Below are 7,430 nucleotides of genomic sequence, written 5' to 3'. Positions count from 1 at the left end.
TATAGATACTTGGATAATGACACTCAAACAGTGACATTAAGAGTGAACAATCACTAATCCTATTGAACACATGTACAATTTGTAAAAATAGCCATGTCAGAGATTGCGATCATACTCATGTTGAACACTATATCAAGTCCAATTAACATAGACATAGAACAGTTGCAGTACTGACACCATATTCAACTACACAAGCATTATCATACTAGAGATTTGAATGAACATTAGTTATCAAATTTTGTAAGCAGTAGGCAGTAGAGTACTAGCCTTGTATGTTAAACTTGTTGAATGTACAATATCTCATAAGAAAGTTTACCTTTAATGCTATCACAATAATCACATTCAGAGAGAATACACAAATCAATGAACTGATCCATAGTGAGTCTTAGCTCTTCAAGAACCTGAAAAATAAGGATGAGAATAAATACAGTAATTCAATTAGCAATAAGCAGAATAAATATACCTTTGAAACTTCAAATTCCATCACAGAGAGCTTCTCCACCTAAGTGACTAGTCACCAATGATAATTAGATTATGCACAAAACAGAACTAATCCATATTAGAGTGTCATCATGTTAATTGCAGGTATACCAGATAGATTGACTACTTAGGTAAGGAGACGAAAGGAGCATCTACATCCAAGCAACTAGCCACTAGGATTGATAATAAGCAGCGGTGAGATACCACTAACTGGAGCATTTTCCTGAATGCTGGTGAAGACTCTCACTGCAAGATAAAGAAAAAGTATACTGTGTATAAAAGTTCCACAATAGAACATGAGCAATAGCACAAGAACTATCAAGAAGTTGAGGATCTGGTAGTCCATGAGATTCTCAGTGAACATCATTTTCTAGACTGAACAAATATTTGTTGATCTTTAAATCTTCACACACACAAACTAGTTTGCAGTAAGATGCATTTTCCAAAAGGTTGACAAAATCACAGTTGCTAAGGAATTGCCCCACATGAATTAAATGAAAGATGACACAAAGGAATTAAATGGTTAAATCTCTTTTCAAGAATCACTTGGGAGAACATACCTATAGAGCCAGCAAAATTCATAAAACATGTCAAGAAGCTCAACTCTCCAGTACTTTTATTCTGCACAAATTCACGTGAGATGTAATGGTCTTGAGAACTGAATGAAGCCCCATCAAATGTACATTAAACGTTATCATAAATTACTAAGTGAACTACAACCTCAGTAGTTTTTCAGTCATTTTGTTATAAGCAATTGCATGCAGCTTTAGGAAATGAGAGAAAGCAAAACTGTGTCATGTTTACAATCTTCATTATGTAGCTTGGTTACCTGTGAAAAAACTCTACAATCAGCTACTAGAATCAAATTCTTCAAGAAAGTAATTTGAAAGTCAGCATGTTAACTTCATGCTGATTGCATCATAATCGATAAGATCCTCATAGTAATTTCCAATAACATAGCAATATCAAAGATTACCTTGATAGTCCTTTTGTTGTACTTTTCAATTCCCTCATATCACCAGTCTGCAAACAGCAAATGTAACCAACTAAGACAGCAAAAGAAATTCTAGCACACTAAAGAGTCCCAATAAAGGTACTTGTTATGCACAAGTAATGATCTCAATTGTTGTGTTCAGATTGTTAGTTGCATCTTCCCTCTTTGAATATCTAAAGAACAAAATAAGCTTAAAGATTATCATTATCTTGCAACAAAAAAAAGGAGGGGGACAATGACAAAATTGTAAAGACTAACCTTTTGGCAAGTTCTTGTTTCTTCAGCTCTGGAGGTTGACCATCAAATACATATCTGGCATCAAAAAGATGATAATAAAATATGGTGGTTGAATGAGAAACAAAATGATATTTAGACCTGCAAATGAACTTACACTGGCTCAATGTCTGCTTCTAATAATCTGATAGTTCGATTGAACATCCCTTCATGCCTTTTTAAAAAAAAAACACTTGGATCTCAACTAAAACCTGGCATCCCTATGTTAACAAAAAATTATCAATGAATAATGCACATTTAAATATTTTTTAATTAATCAAAGCATTTTAGTAATCCTTGAGCAGTGAATCGATCCACTTCCCCATCGATCCAATCGGGATGGTTGCAGCTGCGACCATAGCTATAGCTGTAGGACCGTTGGGCCGGCTAGGAGGGGGTTGTTAGATATCCTGCTAACACAAAAAAGAAAACAAACCCTCCTCGAACTCTTTAGGCTATCACTTGCATAATTAAGTTAAGCAGATAAATTAAAAGCATAAAGAAAAGTGAGGCACAAAAGATTTACTTGGTTACAACCGATGTGGTTGTTAATCCAAGGAAGATTAAGCTCAATAAAACTCCTTCGGGAGGAGAAGCCTCGTACAGCGTTGAAGTGCAGAAAACAGAAGCTTAGACTAAAAGAGAGTGTGCAAGCACTGGATTTACAATCAGTGAGTTCTCGGACCAAGGCTATATTTATAGTTTGGTCAGGCGCTGGATGGGTTCCGGCGCCTGGGGATAAAATTTATCCCCAATGGTTGGATCGAGTCAAAGCTCGATCCTGTGAAAGTCCTCCGGGCGCCCGGATGGTTCCGGCGCCTGGACAGCCGGGCGCTGGAGCCAAAAGTCAACCCATTGACTTTGGTCCGTGCTCTTCTCTGGTTCACTCGCCCGTCCGGTCTTTCGCCTCGGCCCGCTTGCTTGGGTGATCTCGACATCCGGAATAGGGCTCACCCAACCCATCTTCCGGTCTTCTCGAGCGTGCTTCCCTCCGTCCCTCGGAATTGCCGTGTTCCTTCTCGTCCACCAACTCATCCGCAGCTTCGTCCCTCGCCGCACCCGTGCCGACGTTCGCTTAGCTGCCTCTTGCTCCCGAGCAATCTTCCGCTCCGCCCTCGGAACCACCGCACTTCCTTCTCGTCCGCTGTTGTACTCTTCCGCAGTGCCTCGTCCCTCGGACGTCCTTCTCGCTAGCTGCGTCTTCCGCTCGAGTACCTGTGCTCCTAAGCTCCTGCACACTTAGACACAAGGTTAAATACAACGCAGGACCTAACTTGACTTGTTGATCACACCAAAACAACCTTGGGGTTCCAACAATCTCCCCCTTTTTGGTGTGATCAACCCAAGTTAAGCTAGGGACAAAAATAGATATGAAATTAAACAGTTTATTGCAATAACATGCAACATGATAGATAAAATTAAATTTTAACAGAATTAAATTTCAATTTTCTCTACTTCCCCCTAGACTTATACTTTCTCTTCTCCCCCTTTGATCACAATAAAAATGAGGAACAACTAAAATCTAAGGGTTAAAAAAATTTGAAAATATATTTCAATAATTTTCAGGGAAATATTTCTAAGTCAAGACAAATTTCTAAGTCAAGAAAAAAATTTCAAGTATTCGTCATCAATAATTAAACACTTTCTAAGCCGAAAAATTTATGCAAGAAAATTTTAAAAAAAATTGATAGCATGAAAAAAAAATTTCTATGCATTTATTCATTTTATACTGATACTTATATCAACAAGTTTTAAATTTCCATTTCAATTTTTCATAACTTCTCAAATTACACTTTTTCAAAATTAAAGCCACAGATATTAAACATGCAATACTTTGTATCATGTTAATTTCTATTATTTTTTGAATTGCAACTTCACAAAAATATTCAAACAGCATAGATTCTAACTTGATAACATTTTTCGACAATATAAAAAATTCTTTCGGCAATGTGTAAAATTCGTTTGAAAAAATATTTTGTAATTTGCCAGAATTTTTTAACAATAAGAATTTGCAGGAATCTATTAATAATAGGTTTCTTAATCCGAAAATATTTTTCGATGAATCAATTTCTAATTCATAAAACTTTTTCAATAAAGTAATTTGTAAATCCAAATTTTTAGGACCAGAAAAAGTTTTCGATAATATTTCTAAGTTGCATAATTCTTTCGAAAAACTTCTTTGTGATTCACAAAAGTTTTTTAGCAAAGTTTCCAACTTGCAAAATTCTTTTGTTAAGATATTTTGAAATTCGAAGAACTCTTTCGATAATATTTCAAATTTGCAAGATAAGTTTGACAATTAATTTTCTAATATAAAAAACTCTTTCGATGATTCGCAAAAATTTTCAGGCAATTCTTCGATTGAATCATTCAATTGATCAGAGGTTCGAGTCCATACCTGACTTACCTTGTCAGTAATTGATTCTCCCCCTATCGAGTTGCTTTCTTCCGAAGATTCTCCCCCTTCATCGATCTCGGGATGTACTTCGGCTGTTGTAGTACTTACCTCGATTTCGGACTCTTCTGTCGGTGGCTCGGTGTCTATTGAGGTGTCACCTTCTGAAGGTTCTTCGTAGAGCTGCAAGAACTTTTCCCAAAGTTCTTTTGCGCTTTCATAATCTGCGACCTTTTTGAAATCTTCCTTTGGTATTACATTCAGAAGATAATATTTTGCTCGCCCATTTGCCATAGACTCCTTACGTTGCTTTTCGTTCCAGAGGCGTAGATCGAGTCCTTCTCCGTTCGTGTTCTTTGGTTCTTCATAACCAAATTTCATTATTAAAGAAATATCAGAATCTGAGTTAAGGTATACCTCCATGTTTTGTTTCCAGATGGAAAACTCCCCCTCGAATGCAGATGGGTAGTCGCTAGCTCCGCCCATCGTTTTGTTGCTTCAAACGGCGGTTAGTCCTTCTGAGGCGTTCTCGGCTCTGATACCACTTGTAGGACCGTTGGGCCGGCTAGGAGGGGATTGTTAGATATCCTGCTAACACAAAAAAGAAAACAAACCCTCTTCGAACTCTTTAGGCTATCACTTGCATAATTAAGTTAAGCAGATAAATTAAAAGCATAAAGAAAAGCGAGGCACAAAAGATTTACTTGGTTACAACCGATGTGGTTGTTAATCCAAGGAAGATTAAGCTCAATAAAACTCCTTCGGGCGGAGAAGCCTCGTACAGCGTTGAAGTGCAGAAAACAGAAGCTTAGACTAAAAGAGAGTATGCAAGCACTGGATTTACAATCAGTGAGTTCTGTTTAAGCTTCTGGACCAATGCTATATTTATATCCTTGATCGGGGCGCCTGGATGGGTTCCGGGCGCCCTGGGGGGGATAAAATTTATCCCCCAACTGTTGGATCGAGTCAAAGCTCGATCCTGTGAAAAAGTCTCTTCCGGGCGCCCCGGATGGTTCCGGGCGCCCCGGATAGTTCCGGGCGCCCCGGAGCCAAAAGTCAACCCAGTTGACTTTTGGTCCGTGCTCTCTTCTCTGGTTCAGCTCGCCTCTGGTCCGGGTCTTTCTGCTCCGGCTCCGCTTGCTTGGGTGATCTCTGACATCCGGAATAGGGCTCACCTGAACCCATCTTCCAGTCTTCTCGAGCGTGCTTCCCTCCGGCTTCTCGTCCCTCGGAATTGCCGCGTGTTCCTTCTCGTCCACCAGCGCACCCTCTTGCTCCCCGAGCAATCTTCCGCTCCGGCTTTCGTCCCTCGGAACCACCGCGCGCACTTCCTTCTCATCCGCCGGTGTACTCTTCCGCAGCACCTCGTCCCTCGGACGCACAGCGTGCCGTCCTTCTCGCTAGCTGCGTCTTCCGCTCGAGTACCTGTGCTCCTAAGCTCCTGCACACTTAGACACAAGGTTAAATACAACGCAGGACCTAACTTGACTTGTTGATCACACCAAAACAACCTTGGGGTTCCAACAATAGCAACAGGCGGGGGGCGTCTATGACAACGACAACTATCGAGCAGATCAAGAAGGTGGTCAATGTGGCCGCGAAGATGATGCTCGAGACTTTCCTCCAGGCCTTGATGGATTTGAGCTTCTTGTCAAGATTGTTCTTTCTCATCTGCGTTTTGTCAAGCATCTGGAGTTGCTGGTGGTGGATGGATCGAAAAGCCTTGAAGAACTCTTCCGTGAAGGGATCGCCGGCCGCCTTTAAGCGCCTCAACTTCGTCAGAGTATGAGAGTTCCTCGCATTGTCACCTTTGTGGTTCTCCTCCTCCTCGACGAAGCGCTACAACGCGACTTGGAGGATGAGTTGGTTATCGCGAGCTTTAATGAGGCACTTTTAGAGGGTAGTGCAGAAGTCGAGAGTTTGGAGGTTGTTATGGAAGTAATCCTTGACGAGGTCGAAGAGCTCGGTGTTCTTCCACACATCGCGCTTGCAGTCGAGGATGACCTTGACCACCTCCTGGTTCATCTCGAGGAGGCAGTCGATTATCTCCCTAAGGGAATCGAGGGAGAGGGAACGGACCTAGACGCCATCGGTGAGGGTGGAGATGGCGCGACCGATGCACTGCTGGAGCGTGGAGTTGAAGGTCTCAATCTAGGGATCGAGGCGGCAGGCCTCCTCATAAGATATCACCTCCGCCAGACACAGGAGGTGCGCGTGGCCATCTCCTCCACCAGCGCCGACATCTGCAATAGCTAGGTTATGCGGCCTCGTGCTGTGTTGAGCTCCCATCTAAGGATCTGGGAAAAAAGATGTAAACAAGTTGAGATTTTTACCGCTAAAAACAATGGAAAATCCGAAGTCTAAAGGGGAAAAGCAAATGGATCGAAGAAATGAACAAGAACCACATTAGCAACTTGATGAGAGGAGAGCACACCGTCGTGGAAGAAGATCCAGCGGAGGCGACACCCCTTACTGTTGTGCGGTCGACAGGATGGTGTGAAGAGATTGTATGAGGAGAGGGAAAGAAAAATGGCTAGGGTTCGGGAACGCGAAAGGGAAAACACGTCACCTAAAAGATATTCGGAGAGAGGGAAAGTAAAACTACGAGGGAAAAATGACCAAAGTCAAATACAATGATTTTATCAAAACTATTGTCGTAGCCCCTAAAAACATGCTTAACGACTACAGTTTTAGAAACCGTTGTAAAAAGTGTTATTGATTTAAAAAGAAGTCTCTCAATGACAATAGTTTTCACAAAATCGTTGTCTTTTATATTTAATGGGGAGTTCAAAGACAACGGTTTTGTCAAAAAATGTTGTCTTTGAGCAAATTTGCAATAGTTTCTCTTAAAACCGTTGTCTTTGGGGTATTATCTTTTAACATTTTTGTTGTAGTGACTAGTTGAGCTTCATTTGCCTTGGATTAGCAACCTCCCTGGTTGCAAACCAAGTAAATCCTTTTTTTATCTCATACTTATTTTATGAAATTTAATTTCATTTATTAAAGTATTTATCTTAATCAAAGTTGAAAGTTTCAAAAAGGGTATTTTTGTCATTTTAGGCAATTCTCCCCCTCTTGTCGGTTGCACTGGGACCAACAAGTGATATCAAAGCGAGGATGCTTTAGAAGGACTAACCACTGACTAAATCAAAGAAATTGATGGTCGAACCAAGCATTAATTCACCAAAGTTCGAAGGGGAGGTCATACACTGAAAACGTCGAATGGAGGTATTCCTAAAAATTGATTTCGAAATGATCTTAACAATTAAGTGTGATTTTGTAGTTCCT

At 40.6% G+C, this 7,430-nt stretch overlaps 1 pseudogene; it reads right to left on the bottom strand.

The window, feature by feature from the left end:
- Window positions 1–2,034: 2,034 nt before the first annotated feature.
- Window positions 2,035–6,431, bottom strand: LOC122042377 (annotated as a pseudogene).
- Window positions 6,432–7,430: the final 999 nt, after the last annotated feature.

The sequence above is a fragment of the Zingiber officinale genome, chromosome 1B, assembly GCF_018446385.1.
Source record: "Zingiber officinale cultivar Zhangliang chromosome 1B, Zo_v1.1, whole genome shotgun sequence".
Lineage (NCBI taxonomy): Eukaryota > Viridiplantae > Streptophyta > Magnoliopsida > Zingiberales > Zingiberaceae > Zingiber > Zingiber officinale.
The sequence above is the reverse complement of the archived record's forward strand: the minus strand, read 5'-3'. Positions and strand labels throughout refer to the sequence as shown.